Raw genomic sequence first — 14,968 nt, 5'->3', positions numbered from 1 at the left:
TCATTTTTGTATGCTACTGCAATATGTGTTTTTCTCCTTTCAATACTTTTTTCCATTATTTCACTGACTTTTCTGTCTGTCCTACTATACTTTATACCATAGGTACCCCTCTCTGTCTGTTATTTATACCTTAGATACACCTCTCTATCTTTTACCCTTGATCCTGCAGCCTGCTGGAGGAGATGACCTGATAACTTCCTTGCCATTTGTCTGTCTTACCCTCTGATAGATGCTGTCTTAGTTCTCTGAAGAGGTTTCTGTTATGCCTCTTCCTATGCTCTCTCTCACACTGTCTGGCTGTCTCGCTTCCATAGCTTGATCTCTGCACCCCCCCCCCCCATCTTTTTCCCCAAGTCTTGGGCCTAGCATGTAGTAGCCACCCATTTCCCCCTTGCCGGTGCTGTATTTAGTTCTGTAAAGTATGGACCTTGGATCTCAGCAGTCTACCCCTCCCCATCTCACTGGAACTAGACACCTGCTTTGTTCACACTGAGTTGCTTAGCTCCCCTTAAGAGGCAATCTCTTATTATTCTCACTGTACATTACCCCATGACACATCCATTCTAGAAAATGTGTCTGACTACATCCATCCTTTACATTATACCTCTAACGTTCTCAGGCTCTACCTTATAAGAGAGGCAGTGCTATGTATAAAAATCCTCATTTCTTTTCATTCCTCTAACATTTCAAAGTCCTACCCCTTAATAAAAGTGGTCCAGTACATAAACAATTTCTTTCCCTTTCTTACTTAGCCTACTCACTGTTTCTGTATTTAGCAATTTACTGAATCCCTTTAAGACATAAATTGCGGAATATTGAAACATATCTCAGAAATCTAGTATAGCCTCCATTTTTATATTGTGTAACCTTTATAACCCCAGAATAATCCAATAAAATATTATCAACTCCTGTTCAAAACTGCCCCCTTCATTTTATTTAGTTATTTGATACAATGTTCATTCACACAAGCCCTAAATCTGCATTTATATTCTCTGAACATTTCTACACCTGCCTTTGCTAAAATTCTAATAAATGAATTCAGCCTGTAACTTACTTTCAGGACTATGCTTCACATCACTACACATAATCTCCATCAAAAGCTTCCAGTGTAAAATTGCTTGAAGACTATAACTCTGACATATGTGTTCTTATCACATTTGAAAACTAAAGGAAGAGTGGTCTGATATTCTTCTGCACTGGTAACAGTTTATTTTCACTAGAACAATCAGAGTTGCCTGGCTGCTTAACCACATTGCAGGAGTTGTTCAAAAATTAGACTTCCAGCAGATCTATCTCACTAGGGATGGGAAACACAGTTGTCCACTCCTATAAATTTTACCTCTGTGGTCCCTTATGGCTAACTGTTAGGCTTACTTTTTTCCTGTCTTCACTCTAACTCATGATCTCAAGGAGGGTGAAAAGCTATGCCCTTTGAAAATGAGAAAGATCTAATTATTATGAGAAATGCAACCCGTTTAGCCAGGGGTCAACATTTCCTACTACTAGAGCTAACTGATGATTAAATTCCAAACAAATGAAGTGAATTACCGCACATAAGCATATCTGACCTGAAAGAGATCATATCAGAAAAAAAAATGTTTTCATGTGCCTAAAAATTATCACATTTCTTCTCTAGCATTCTCAGTGCATAAAAGTAATCACCAGATGAATTTTACAAGGATGAAAAATTACCCTTTAATTAAAGATGCTTAAAGACCCCCCCACCCACAAGACCAAGCTTGATGGCTTATCACTGTGGCCCAATTTGCCCCATTCACTTCATGGTAATAGGATGCAGGATTCCCCAGATGAGACAAGAACTAGTACAGCCCATTCTTTCTTGCCCAGGAATCCCCAGTCAGCTAATTTGCTCTGCAGAAAGAATTCAGTGGTAGGAAAGGGCCTGCTTGCTATTTTTGTTGGGTATCTGACCCTGTCCCCCAGTGAAGCATTACCACTGCCCTTCAGTTGCTCTTCTAATCCCTGCTGTAGCTACCCTCTGAAGGGAATCATGCCTCTGCATGCTGAGTTCCCCTTAGCCTACTAAGTGAGTTGCACATGGCAGTACAGGTTTGCTAGGCATGAACTTCATGGGGTGAATGTGGTTATGCTAGGTGCTACCCATGTAATGAGCCAAAGTTGTCTCCCTCACCCCAATATGGGTAAGCTTGCCTGGCTCCATTGTGCAGTAAATTGATTCCTGACTGTGTGCCAGGCAACAAAGGTTTGATTAGCATCCCTGTCACTGGGAGAGCCAAGCCGAGAGAGAGGGAGGAGGAGTAAAGAGTCATTGCCCACGTGCCTATCCCAGAGGAGAGAGGAAGGGTTTAATGGACTCAAGGGCACACTGAGCAGTACTGGTAAGCTGACTGCGTGTGCCTTGGTGTGGGGCAGTGATGCCTGGAGGAAATGCCCCTTGTGGAAGTGAGGGAGCATTTTCCACTGTCATCACATTTCATGCTCCTGCCCTTTGCTCATTGGTTGCTTGAGTTAAGGACATGGAAACTAAAGATGAAAACCTTAAGCTACCCATAATGGCTGTCTGAATGACAGCACCTTTCGGCTAACCCTCACCCTAGTGATGGGAAACAAATGGGTCGATTGGCTTTAGAGTGGGCTAGCGATCAACAGACAGCAGGTGTAGAGAGTCCAAAAAAAAACATGGGTAAGGCAGCAATGACTGCTCACCCCCATTCTCTCCAGCCAACTTCTACAGATGTTGCTGTTTGAATTTGGGTCTCCTGTGATGTAGTCAGGGTTTTATCCCTCTACATCACTGACTTTAAGGAGAAAATGTAACTTTAAGTCTCTCTCTCTCTCTCTCTATATATATATATATATATATTTAAATTTAAGTTTTAGTCCCTTTTGACACCAGCCATGTGTTTGGGACAGGCCCTCACACACCTGGCCTCTGTAATGATGAATATTTCACTGTTTCTCAGGGTAATGAATACTTGTAGAGAGTGTAGTTTTATCTTAAGGCTCCTAGCATTGAGTGGCAATACATTAATGTTGTCTGGATTCTGTTTACTTGTGTTGGAAACTTCAGAAAATTGGCATTGCCTGAAAAAGGCAGTATAGAGGGTGGGCAGATATTTAGGTAATATATGAAAAATGTGGGGGAAGAGATACAGGCCATCTTTGGCAAATCAGTTGGGACTGTCTACCATATCTTCACAGGCTGATATATATTGTGACCCCTTTGACACCAGAAGCTAAACTAGTTGTTGAAATCCATAATCTTTTGTTTGCATTGTGGCATCATAGTGATGATGGAATGCTGCTCAAAGCTAGGTTTATGCCAGTCTCAGACACATATTCTGAGAGCTCCATAATGTCTCTCTTAATACAATCCAGAGAAGTACATCTCAAGTCATTTACATCCACGTGTGCTGTGACTGTTATATGTGTATTTTTGGTGTAAGGACTTGAGTGCTTTCATGATGTGGCAAATACGCAACTAACTGTGACACTGTTTGCACGGCCTAGTGAGTGGTGTATTGGTGTGTCACACAATGGAGTTACCTGTAACTAAGATATTGGATTGTGTGGAGGTTTGTCTTATGGATTTTTGAAGTGAGTCAGTGTGACTCTAAGGTGTATGTTTCATGGTGGGTAGTGCCTGTGATGTGTTTGTGTGAGGCTGATGAGAATAGTTGTTTCTTACATTACGTTTAGGAGACTTTTGTGGTTTAGGTAGATTACCCCACCCCCAGGCATATGTTCACTAATTCCTTCTCTCTGAACATAGTCGATCTAATTCTTAGATAAAGGAAAATATAACTTTGCCTAGGCTGTGTTATCCAGTTATCTGTGTTGCAAAGTGCTTACAGTGGGGTTTATATTAGCACATCAAAAGCACAGGTCAGCGAACGCCAGTTCGCCGACCAATAAACATCAAACTGTCATTCTGTGAATGGCCACTTCAGCAAAAAAAAATTGCTTAGCCAAGCAGAAACGACACAGGGTTAGAAACCTATCAAAGTGAGGGGCTGCTCCCCCCCCCCCCCAAGTATATATACCAACTTCGAGATCGCACTGCAGTGGGGAAAAGGGCAAATCCACAATGATGGCCCGGCAATTTTTCCCCATAGGAAAAAATTCACTATAGTGGCCATTCATGGAAATGACAGTTAGATATTTATTAGTCGCTGAACAGGTGTTCGCTGACCTGTGCTTTCGATGTGACAGTATAGCCCTCTTACAGTGCCATCTCTGTTAACTGCAACTTGTGAATTCTTTAACAATTGACAATGTTCTTTTTTTCATCTTATTCATGCCCAAATATTTGCACTCTGTATGTATAATTTTACACTGTATGAACAGTGAATGTTTTACTTAATTAATATGGTGTTCTTCTGTATTAGATTTTGTAATAGCTTTGTTATTTAACCGTAGCCATATTCTGACAATGTGGAGCTTTTCTCCTTGGGCCTCCAATGAAAATTGTATAATATTGTAGTTGGAAATTTCAGCAAACAAATATCAAATAAAATGAATGAAATTGTTAGAGCCACAAGCATATGTAGCAGTCTATGTTTTTGGTCTGAGCTGTGTGCTTTATTTAGTGTTGAGTTTTGTGGTAAGTACAAGCAGCTTATTATTTGTTGTGGCTTTGTGAGAGAGCTTTATCTCCATTAACATTCCGGTAGCATTGTATAACTACATCTCCCACACACTGTGATTGCTGGTTTAAGTAAAAGGTATGTACATGTGCACACACACACACACACACACACACACACACACACACACACACACACACACACACACACACACACACACACACACACAGACACACACACACACACACACACACGCACACACACACACACACACACACACACACACACACACACAGACACACACACACACACACACACACACACACACTGCAGCCAGTCAAACAAAGCAATGATTGGATTGCAAGTCATCAGATCTCTAAGGTGGGGAGGGGGCTTCCCACATTTAGCTTTTGAGCACTTCCCAAACGTGCTTTACCATGAGTCTGGAAGGACAGCAAGTCTGACACAAAGCTTTCTATTGCTTGCACTTCAGACACTCAAAACTTGATTGGTTGTGCTTTAACCACTCAAATTATGATGATATATAAATATATGGCTGTATCTCTGGGAGCAGTTCAATTTGTTGATTGCTTTTTTTTTTTTTTTTTTTTTTGTATCATCAGCATTTTTTTATGAAGCGCTGAATTTATCAAGCATTGGAATGTCAAAGGCTGGGTTTGTTTAGGGTATGTGCTTTGAGTTGGTAAGTGGGTATAAGTGTTAATGCTGGAAGCTTTGGCATTTGGAGTGAGGATCTGTGTGTGAGTGTTTGTGAGTTATTGTTAGAGTAAGGGGATAGCTTTAGTTTTGCGTGTATGTATTATGCATGGGATGTATGCCCAAGTGCCTATTGTATACTGTTATGGAAAGGGTTTTTCATAAGGTAATGTGTAAGGCTAGAGGTTAGGGTTAGCACACATGAATAAGATGGTACAGGGGGTCTTCCTGCAAATGCTTACTAGTGTGTGGTAACCCTATCCTTAGCCTGCCCCTCACCCTAACCCTACACATTATCTTACAAAACCCCTTTTTCCTTACCCTAACAGTGTCACTATTCAGACAAAGTATGCCTTCTGTTACTGTTAGTTTCTTTATTTTGTAATGTATCGATTGAAAGATGAGTGTGCTTGCTGTCCTTTTTGATATGTATAGTGTAAATATTTTTAGTGTTTAGTAAAGTTAAGCATCAGTGTTTAGAAATCAGTTTAGTGATTGTTGATATTAGTGCACATCACTGTGTTTGATTCATACACAAGCACATATATATGCATGCATACATAATGTCTGTAGAAGAAGACTTCTTACTCTCTCTCTACTGCCCAGTTACTGCAGATTTCAATGTGCAGCTGCACACCTTCATGGGTTACTGATTTTCATCATCTTTTTTCGGCTGTTCCCGTTAGGGGATGCCACAGCGGATCATCTGTTTCCATTTCTTCCTGTCCTCTGCATCATGCTCTTTCACACCAACCACCTGCATGTCCTCTCTCACCACATCCATAAACCTCATCTTAGGCCTTCCTTTTTTCCTCTTACCTGGCAGCTCCATCCTTAGCATCCTTTTCCCAATATACCCAGTATCCCTCCTCAGTACATGTCCAAACCAACGCAATCTCGCCTCTCTTGCTTTGTCTCCAAACTGTCCAACCTGAGCTGGGTTACTGATTTTATTCTCCACAATAAAATGCACTTTAAAAGACTCTGTAGTTTCACTCTGAACCAGCCTCTAGGAGAGTTCATTCCATCTGTCTATAATTCTTTCTATGAATTATTTCCCCTTACATGGAATAAAGTTGCCTCCCTCGCCCTCGACTCTTCATCATTTCACACTTTTCACAAGCCTCATTTACAACCTTGTATGGCCAGAGTATATTACACTTTCCTCCTGTTCATCAGTGAAAATAGCCCAGTCTGCCTAGTCTCTTCTCATAAGCCATTTCCTCTAATCCTATATCAGTATGGTGAATTTTACTTCCTCTTTGTTCTAGCTAGATGTCCCTTTCTCTGTACAGCTTCAAAGATTGGGTGCACTACTGCATATGTGGTCTCATCAGTGTCTTGTGTAGATAAGGTCAACGCCTCTTTCCTAGAGTCCTTTCTGCATCAGTGCAATCCAGCATCTTATTGGTTTTGGCTGCTGCCCTCTCACTTTGTTCCTGGTGTTCCTGTTATATAAAGATTGTAATTGCAATATCTTTGTCTTGACTTCTTTTTGCAACTTGACCCCCTCCCTGGCTCATACCCACTTCCCAGATGTAACACTTTACATTTGCTGCAATGTTATTCCAGGCTTCTCAAAACTTTCTTTTCAGGTTGTTTCCATCAATTTGACGTTTGTTTTTATGTACCATTGCTACTTCTGAATTCTCCTGTTATCACATATAGCTGCTCATTGTAGAGCAGTATGGTAACTCAGTGGTTAAAATCTCTGCCTCAGAGTTCGCCTGATCTCCACTCACTGTATATGTGGAGTTTACATGTCCTGCCTATATATGTGTGGGTTTTCTCTGAAAAATCTGGTGTATTATTACCTCCCTAAACCATGCTGTTTGTGTGGTTAATGTAAAATGTCCATATGTTTTAAATTCACCTATGTCACTGTGGTCTGAGTCATGGCTGAAAAGGGTCCTGATGAGGAGTTGTCTTAGCCTGTTAAAAAAATGAATTAATTAAATTAGCTGTATGATTTATGTTGCCAAATGAGTTAGTGGTGATAACTTCTGGATTTGTTTCAAGTTTCTTGTAGTACTAATTTATAAAGATAATTTCTCCCCACTGGAAAGGGACCGCAACTTGGTGGACATTCTGGCAGTCAAAACAAATACAGACACACACACACACACACACACACACACACACACACACACACACACACACACACACACACACACACAAATAACACAATTCTTCACCCACCTCCCCAGTTTGGTCTAATCTAGAAATGGGCTGATCTTATTCTTTATCTTCAGCACTATGATTGACACATAAGTAGTAAATATTTATTTAATAATTTGTGTTTGTTAATCAGAACCAAAGAATGAAAAGGTCACACAGACAAACCAATTAGTAAAAAAATCAAGAAAAACTTAGACAAGCTAGAGTTTTCACTGGGTGATACCTTAAACTTCCTGTAATAGAGGCCCACTGGATCTATGCGAATGACCCCTTAAGGACATCAAGTATTTCAGCTATATGGTCATTTGCATATACCCCATGGGCCTCTATTACAGAGATTTAAGGTATCACAAAGTGAAAACTCTAGCTTGGGTTTGTGGAGGGATCAGTTATGTAAATGACCGTAAAGCAATAAAAAGCTCCAAGTGGACTGAAAAGCTGTTAACACAAAACAAAAACAGTCTCAACCACATCAGTTCAAGAGACGATTTTTTTAACAGCAAACTTCAGTCGGTGCTTGGAATAGAATTCTTCAGTGAAATAACTACAGAATTATATTTAAATGACTCAGACATTCAGCATATAACATCCTTTTGCCACATATACCATTAAAATTTCAATATTTCAAGTGTTGAAGCCCAATATGCGTAGATGCATCATACCATCTGCCATTTAAATTCCTTTACATCTAGTCCAGTTTCTAAAGCCCCACCTATTGGTTTAATCTGAGTGCCATCACGTACAAAAAAAAAAACTCCTTATAAGTAGGATAATTCTTACTATGTCTGAAAACTGTATCACTTTCATTGTCACCTCTAATCACATAAATGTGCCCATAAATCCTCTTTGTAAATACCCTTCTTGTATAGACCACATAAAAAGAATCATGCATAGAAAACTGGGTTATACAAATAACATTTAACGATTTACAATTAAAATTATTAGGGTAAACTGTAACTTTTCTATGTTAAAGGATTGTAAAACGATGGCCCATCTGAAATGAACCTGCAATAGCTGCAGTCTCATACATTAAAAAGTACCTTGCCTGTCTTGGGTAGAGTGTTGCAGTTTTCTCTCAAACCTGTTTTTAAACTGACTGCCTTTTGTTTTGTAAAAACAGGCTTATAGACTATATTTTGTGCACTTCTGGAAAAGCATTAAACAATTTCCAATTTCTACTTATAATTCACTTAATAACAAAAGAATGAGCAGAAAATGTAAGCAACTTTGAGCTACTACTACCCACAGACGTCAATGCAGTGTCTTCTAGTCTTAAAGCCCCATCTAGTGGTTACTGTTGTTATTACAGCCTAAGTTTCTGCTTTTTGAACACTGTATTATCAAATATTTCCAAAGGATAATTTCCTACAAAAACTCTTTCAGAAACTTGTAATTCTCTTTTAAAATCTTCCCGTCTCATACTATGCTTAATTTCTCTTGTTGTTTGACCCTTCACAGTATTTGATTTCTAATATCTAGGTTGCATATTATCAAAATGCTGGAAAGTATTGCTACTTATATTTTTCAGTTGTCCTTTTGTAGCCAAGTTTTTATTTTCTAAAACTTTATAGTAAAGAAAAAGACAAAAAAATTAACACCAAAATTATCATGTGTAAACTTAAGTGTAATGGTTGTATTCTGTTAATCAGTAAATTTCAGAAACATCTCTTCATACTAACACAATATTGCTAAAAAAGCAAAGCCATAATAAATCAAATTAATACATTAGTCATTATTGAGCACAGATATTTAATCCCAAAAACTCATAACATGGTTTGCAAAACTAGGTGGTTATTTTATAGTCAAGTACTGAATATTTTAGCTCCTTAAATGTGATTTGATTTTTTATGTCAGTCTGAAGAAGTATTTTCCACTTATAATATGAAACTGCTTAGTGAAGTCTGGTAATAATTTTTTTTTTCTCTTAAGCTGGGGTGGTTGAATAGAATATGACTATGCATCTATGTAGGTATAAGTAAGAGTAGATCAAAGTTGAGCTTATTTATAAAAGTTGAAAAAAAAGAAAAGAAGGGGAAATAGGTCTGACCTGTGGGGCACTTCTTGAGTGATGGGTGAATAGCTGGAAAGGAAATAAGGAGCAAATCATAACTTGTAGTTTCTTGTTAGTTAGAAAGTGGTTAAACTAATCTGTTGCTTGTTTGGTTATACATTTCACTAAGACTGCTGTTAAGAGCAGGCTATGTTTTAATAAATCAAAAGCCTTAGAAAGGTCAACAAGTACTTCACCTTTGTTTAGACCTAGAAGGACATCAGCTGTTCTACTCCTACTTTTCCACAAGCCACACTAGCAGGAGAAGACGACTTCATCTTGTTTTATATGGGCAGACTGTTGGATAAAGGTTAAGCATTCTAGGGTTTCTCCTAGGTATAGTAAAAGTGAAAGTGATCTAAAGTCTGAAGCTCCTGGTGAGTAGGTATTTTGGAAAGTGGCTTAATTTATTGACATGTTTCCATCTTCTAAGCATAATGTTATGGGATTTGGCTAGATTAAAGATATGGTACATAGGAAATATTAGGTGATCATTGCATAAAGATACTAAGGATATGGTTTATCAGCTCCAGTGGGTACATATTCAGGTATATATAGATAGGGGGTTGGAGGATTATATGTTGAGGAGTTAGGTTGAAGAGGGGGTTTAGTAGGGATAGGATTGCTGATTGTGATAGAGTTGGGATTTATGTTAATTAGCCTCTGCTAAGAAGTTAGACTTTTTTTCCCAGCGGACACAGTGGTGGTGTTGCAGTAGCGTTGTCGCCTCACAGTAAGATGCTGTCTGGTTCGATTCTCAGCTAGAGCATCTTCTGCGTGGAGACATGCATGAATGGGCGTACCTTCCTTGAAGGTTGTGCGTCAGGGCTGGTAACTTGGCACGTAAAACTCAACTACCAATCATTAGCGGACCGGAGTTCCGCTGTGGCGACCCCTAACCGGGAAAAGCCGAAAGACACAAACAAACAAGGTTTGAAGTGAAACTTTTGGAATTATGATGGTGACCAGTTACTTGATTAACATGTATCTAAAATTGTTTGGGATTGGATATTTTATTTGATGGGTTTTCATAAAAAGGGTTTTGTGCCAATTGACACCTCTAGATTCATGAGATATATATGAATCTTTTTTAGTCTAAAAACAGCATTGAATGCTTCCAGTGGGGCCAAGCTTCATTCTTAATTTAAGGGGTGATTTGAGTTCTGGTGTTTGACAATAGTTTATTTTTTAATTATAGATCCTGCTAACTTGTGGAAATAATTGTGTAGTTATTATAGATTGGTTAATGTTCACTGCTTCTTCAGGATTGGCACCCTGTAATATTGGGGACCATTTAATGGATTCAAGCAAACTGTTTAGCTTTATGATTTTTGTATTGTTTTAGTCAAAACGTAACTTTATTGAAAAGTAGTTTGAAGCCAGAAGCATTGACTATAAAGGAGAAGGAACTGTGGTCACTTCAAGGTAGTACAAGAATATTAATTTCTGAAATGGAGGGAGTTTGTTGGCAGGTCTTAGAGGGAGTATTGACCAAATACAAGTCTAAGATCAAACGGTTTACTATTAAAATGTTTAACTACACTTACTTGAAACTGGGATGGCCTAATACATCTTTTTCAGTTTCTGTAATGCCATTCTGAAAATGCTTGAATGCACATTAGCAAGTTATAGTGCACATTCGTTAATGTGCATTCAGTGTTCTGATAACAGATCACACTACAGTAGGGATCAGGAAATTTACCCTTTTTTTTACTGTAGTGCGATCTCAGAGTTGGAATATATAATATGCAGGGGATGTGTCCCCCACCAATGGGGGTGGAAGGGGGCTTGTCCCCCTGCAAAAAACATTGAATGTTGATTCCATGGTTACCATTTCTGATATTCTGGTAATTTTGTATTACCAGATTCAGAAAACCGATTTGATCAAAAGGTGGAACATTTTTTTGATTTTCCACATTTTGATAGTAAACTGATCAAAACCTATTGTATACCAAACAGTTGGGCAGCAGTTCCTTCATTGTCATCTTCTGTCTGTCCATCCAATCAACACTTTTTCAATCTGCAAACTTTCTACTGATCCTATACTTGGTTTACTCTAGTAGCTTGTGTTGAGGGACATTTATACATGTAGTTATCAGGACAGTTTATTTAAATGATAAGGTGGTCTGCCTATTTTTCTCCCTTAATTTGTTTTATATTTTCTTTCTCTTGTGTTCTCATCCATTTTGGAGATATCTAGAGTATTAGCCATTCTGATTTCATTTGTTGTTACATTCGTTTCACTACTTTAACTTTAAACCGCTTGCATTTTTTTTTTGTTTGTTTTATGGCCGCTGTCTCTCTAGATTCTTAAGTCTTTTCCTTTGAGATAATAATGATTTGGTGATTGTTTTATGCCTGCTTCTTTAGGTCTTCATTTTTGAGTGCATCATATACAAGTAGTAAGACTTCCCTTAAATTGGCTATATGTTAAACTATTACTAATACTTGATAGCCTGAGTCATCTTCCTCGAGTAGGCATTTTATGCCTCTTATTTATTCATTTGTTTACTTGTTTTGTAAACCCAAACAATTTATGTTTAGTGCATTTTTATGTGCTGGATATTGTACTCAGACTGAGGCACTGAACTCTAGTCTGCGCTTAATGGTGTCTTGAAATATGGGCATCAGTACTGCAGCTTCCCAGTATTAAATTACTCACAGCTTGCATCCGTAAAGTTATGATTCCTCCTTACATATCTTACATGTATGCTTGAAGAAAGTGAATTTGCTAATTACTTAATTCCCATGTCATTATATTCTTCATTCTGGTTAATTGTTTGATGTAGTGTGTGATAATTGATGTATTTAATTTAAATATATGTGACTAATTTTACTTTTTATTTTGGTTGTCTTTAAAATTCTTGACCTGATTACTGTCCTGTTGTGTATGTCATCTGCATACTTCATTAGTGCCGAGTCGTCAACCATAGTAATTTCTAGAACTAAAATAGGTGTAGCTTTAGTAACAGGCATTGTGGAATGTGCCTCTGTGGCAGATCACCTCACCAAGCAACATAGTATTGAGTCTTTTATGATCTCTTTGGTAATTTATAGGTCCCAGAGGCCACAGCATTTCACCAGTTTGCTACCAGCCAAAAATACAGACCTTTTGACAGATGGGACAGAAAGATCTAGTCCTCTGCCACTTTGAGGCTTAGATCAGACAGCTCTTCATCTCTCCTAGCCTTGTCCAAGGTATGCCAGTTTCTGAAGGTACTGGAAAAAGCTTGAAGCTCTTTCTAAATCTGGGATCAAGGAAGATCTTTGTGAGCTTCTTTCCTTGGTCTTTCTTTTGGTTTAACATCATGTGTCCTATTGTATCATTGACTGTGCAGATGCTTTGTCTGGGGCTGTAGGCTTAAGTGCTTGCCTGCACTGGAGAGTGTGGCTGAGAGTTTCCTCTCTTAAAGCAGAGCTCAGGAATGAGATTATGGATGCCCACTTTGGGAGGAATAAACTATATGATCTAGTTTGCCCTGTCTTGGAGAATAATCGCAAGGAGCCAGTAGTTTCTACGTCTGTTCATCTGCATACACGTTTTACAGGTCATGCGTTCTCCCCCTTAGAAGGCATTTCTGGCAGACCAGTCCAAATCAGTGTAGATACTGTGATTTACTCAGAGTCTACTGTTCATAAGGGCTTTAGAAGTTACCTTGGTGTGGTCATTTTTTTTCAAGAGGTTCAAGTCCAGATTTTTCCTGGTTTCCGAAGGAGATGGACATCATTCATCCCATGTTGTAACTGTATTGACTTCAACTAGCACAAATACATGCAGTTTCAGGTGGTTATCTTGAACGTGATCATGCCTTTGCTTCCGCAGGTGGCCTTAATTGCGTCACTAGATACAGTACACATGTTATGGCACATCAGTGTCTGGGGTTAACACAGGAGGTTAATCCTTTTCACTCTGGTTGGGCAGCACTTCCAGTGCAAGAGTGTTGGGTAAAATTGTTACTGGCTAGTAATTGCATTGCCTAAATGCCATCAAGGAGGACATTTGGAGAATGTAAGAGAAACTCAACCAGGAAAGGAAAAGAAAAAAAATCAGTTCAAGTTTCAGCTTTGGTACAAGAGATGGCTTCCAGCAGACAGAGTCTTCACCAAGTTGAAGTCTTACATGAGAAGGCTCTCTCAGTGTTCCTTTATGATTGCAGTTAATTCCTGGTGAAACCATCCATTCATTCTCTAGATGTCGACTGGTATGGACCATTTCACGTCTGGAGTTACTGTAATTCATAATAAATTGGCAAAATTCCACACTTAATCCCAAGTCCAGAAGTTGTTCTTCATTTGGGTGGATTTGGACATTCCCTAACACTTACAGATGTCTGGAGTAGCCGTGACCTAACCTCCCGAGTGAGGGTGCCACATTGGACTCAAGGCTGAATTTTGCTGTAGTTGGTGAGTTTGATGGCGTCCATAATCATCTTCATGGTGACCTTTGCATGCCCAAGGATTTTGGGGTTTTGGTGGACTATGAGTTATCAGTGTATTAGAGTCATTATGTGCTCATGGACATGTTATTGGCATCAGGCCCTTGTTGGACCCAGGAAAGGTGGACTTTTCCCATTAGCTCATTGGTAGGTCTTCTCTTTTGTATGTAAAAATCATAACAAAGCTTAATGACAGTTTGCTGACATGCTGAAGAGCTCAACCAAGCTCTCACATGGCACAGGGATTGAGATTCACCCCTTATAAATGGGTATTCTCTGATGTCTGAGGGGGCTGCATACTGATCAACTAGTTCGTTACAACTTTCCCAGTGTGAATAATTGGGTAAAATTGTTACTAGCTAGTAATTACATTGCCTAGATGCCATCAAGGATGACATTTGGAGAATGTAAGAGAAACTCAACCAGGAAAGGAAAAGAAAAAAAATCAGTTCAAGTTTCAGCTTTGGTACAAGAGATGGCTTCCAGTAATTTATTGGAAAAATAAATCAAATGCATTCCGGGGTGTTTAAAGTAAAGGAAGCAAGGAATATATAAAGTCAAATAAAAGGTTGAAAAAATAGCAATACCTTTAACTACTTATTCAGATGAACTAATAAAACTGCAAAAATCAGAGACTGAAATAAAAAAGGTTAACTATCCATGAAGTTTCTGAAGAGGAGATGTTTAAAAAATCAGTACATTTAGAAGACAAGAACACATGGTTAAAAGCTGATGTTCTACTGTACCTGAGAAACAGGAAGAAATTGACTGTATTTATTTAATGAAAGTACAGTTAAGCAACTGGACTGGTGTTTTACAGCAGGATTTGTTAATCTGGCCATAAGAAAACAGATGAGATATGTAATGGTAATTATGCAATCATACACGAAAACGATTGCTCACTGTACACCAGGCAGAAGAAAAGCAAGGTTATCCAAGCAGTCAGGGAATGCTGAGAGACTGTTGTAAGATTCAAGCTGCTATATCAATCTGTCTTCACAGTATTTTTTTTTCCTGGA

Source organism: Protopterus annectens, chromosome 9.part0 (genome assembly GCF_019279795.1).
Source record: "Protopterus annectens isolate FY-2018-M chromosome 9.part0, PAN1.0, whole genome shotgun sequence".
Taxonomy (NCBI): Eukaryota; Metazoa; Chordata; order Ceratodontiformes; family Protopteridae; genus Protopterus; species Protopterus annectens.
This window is presented reverse-complemented; position numbering follows the sequence as displayed.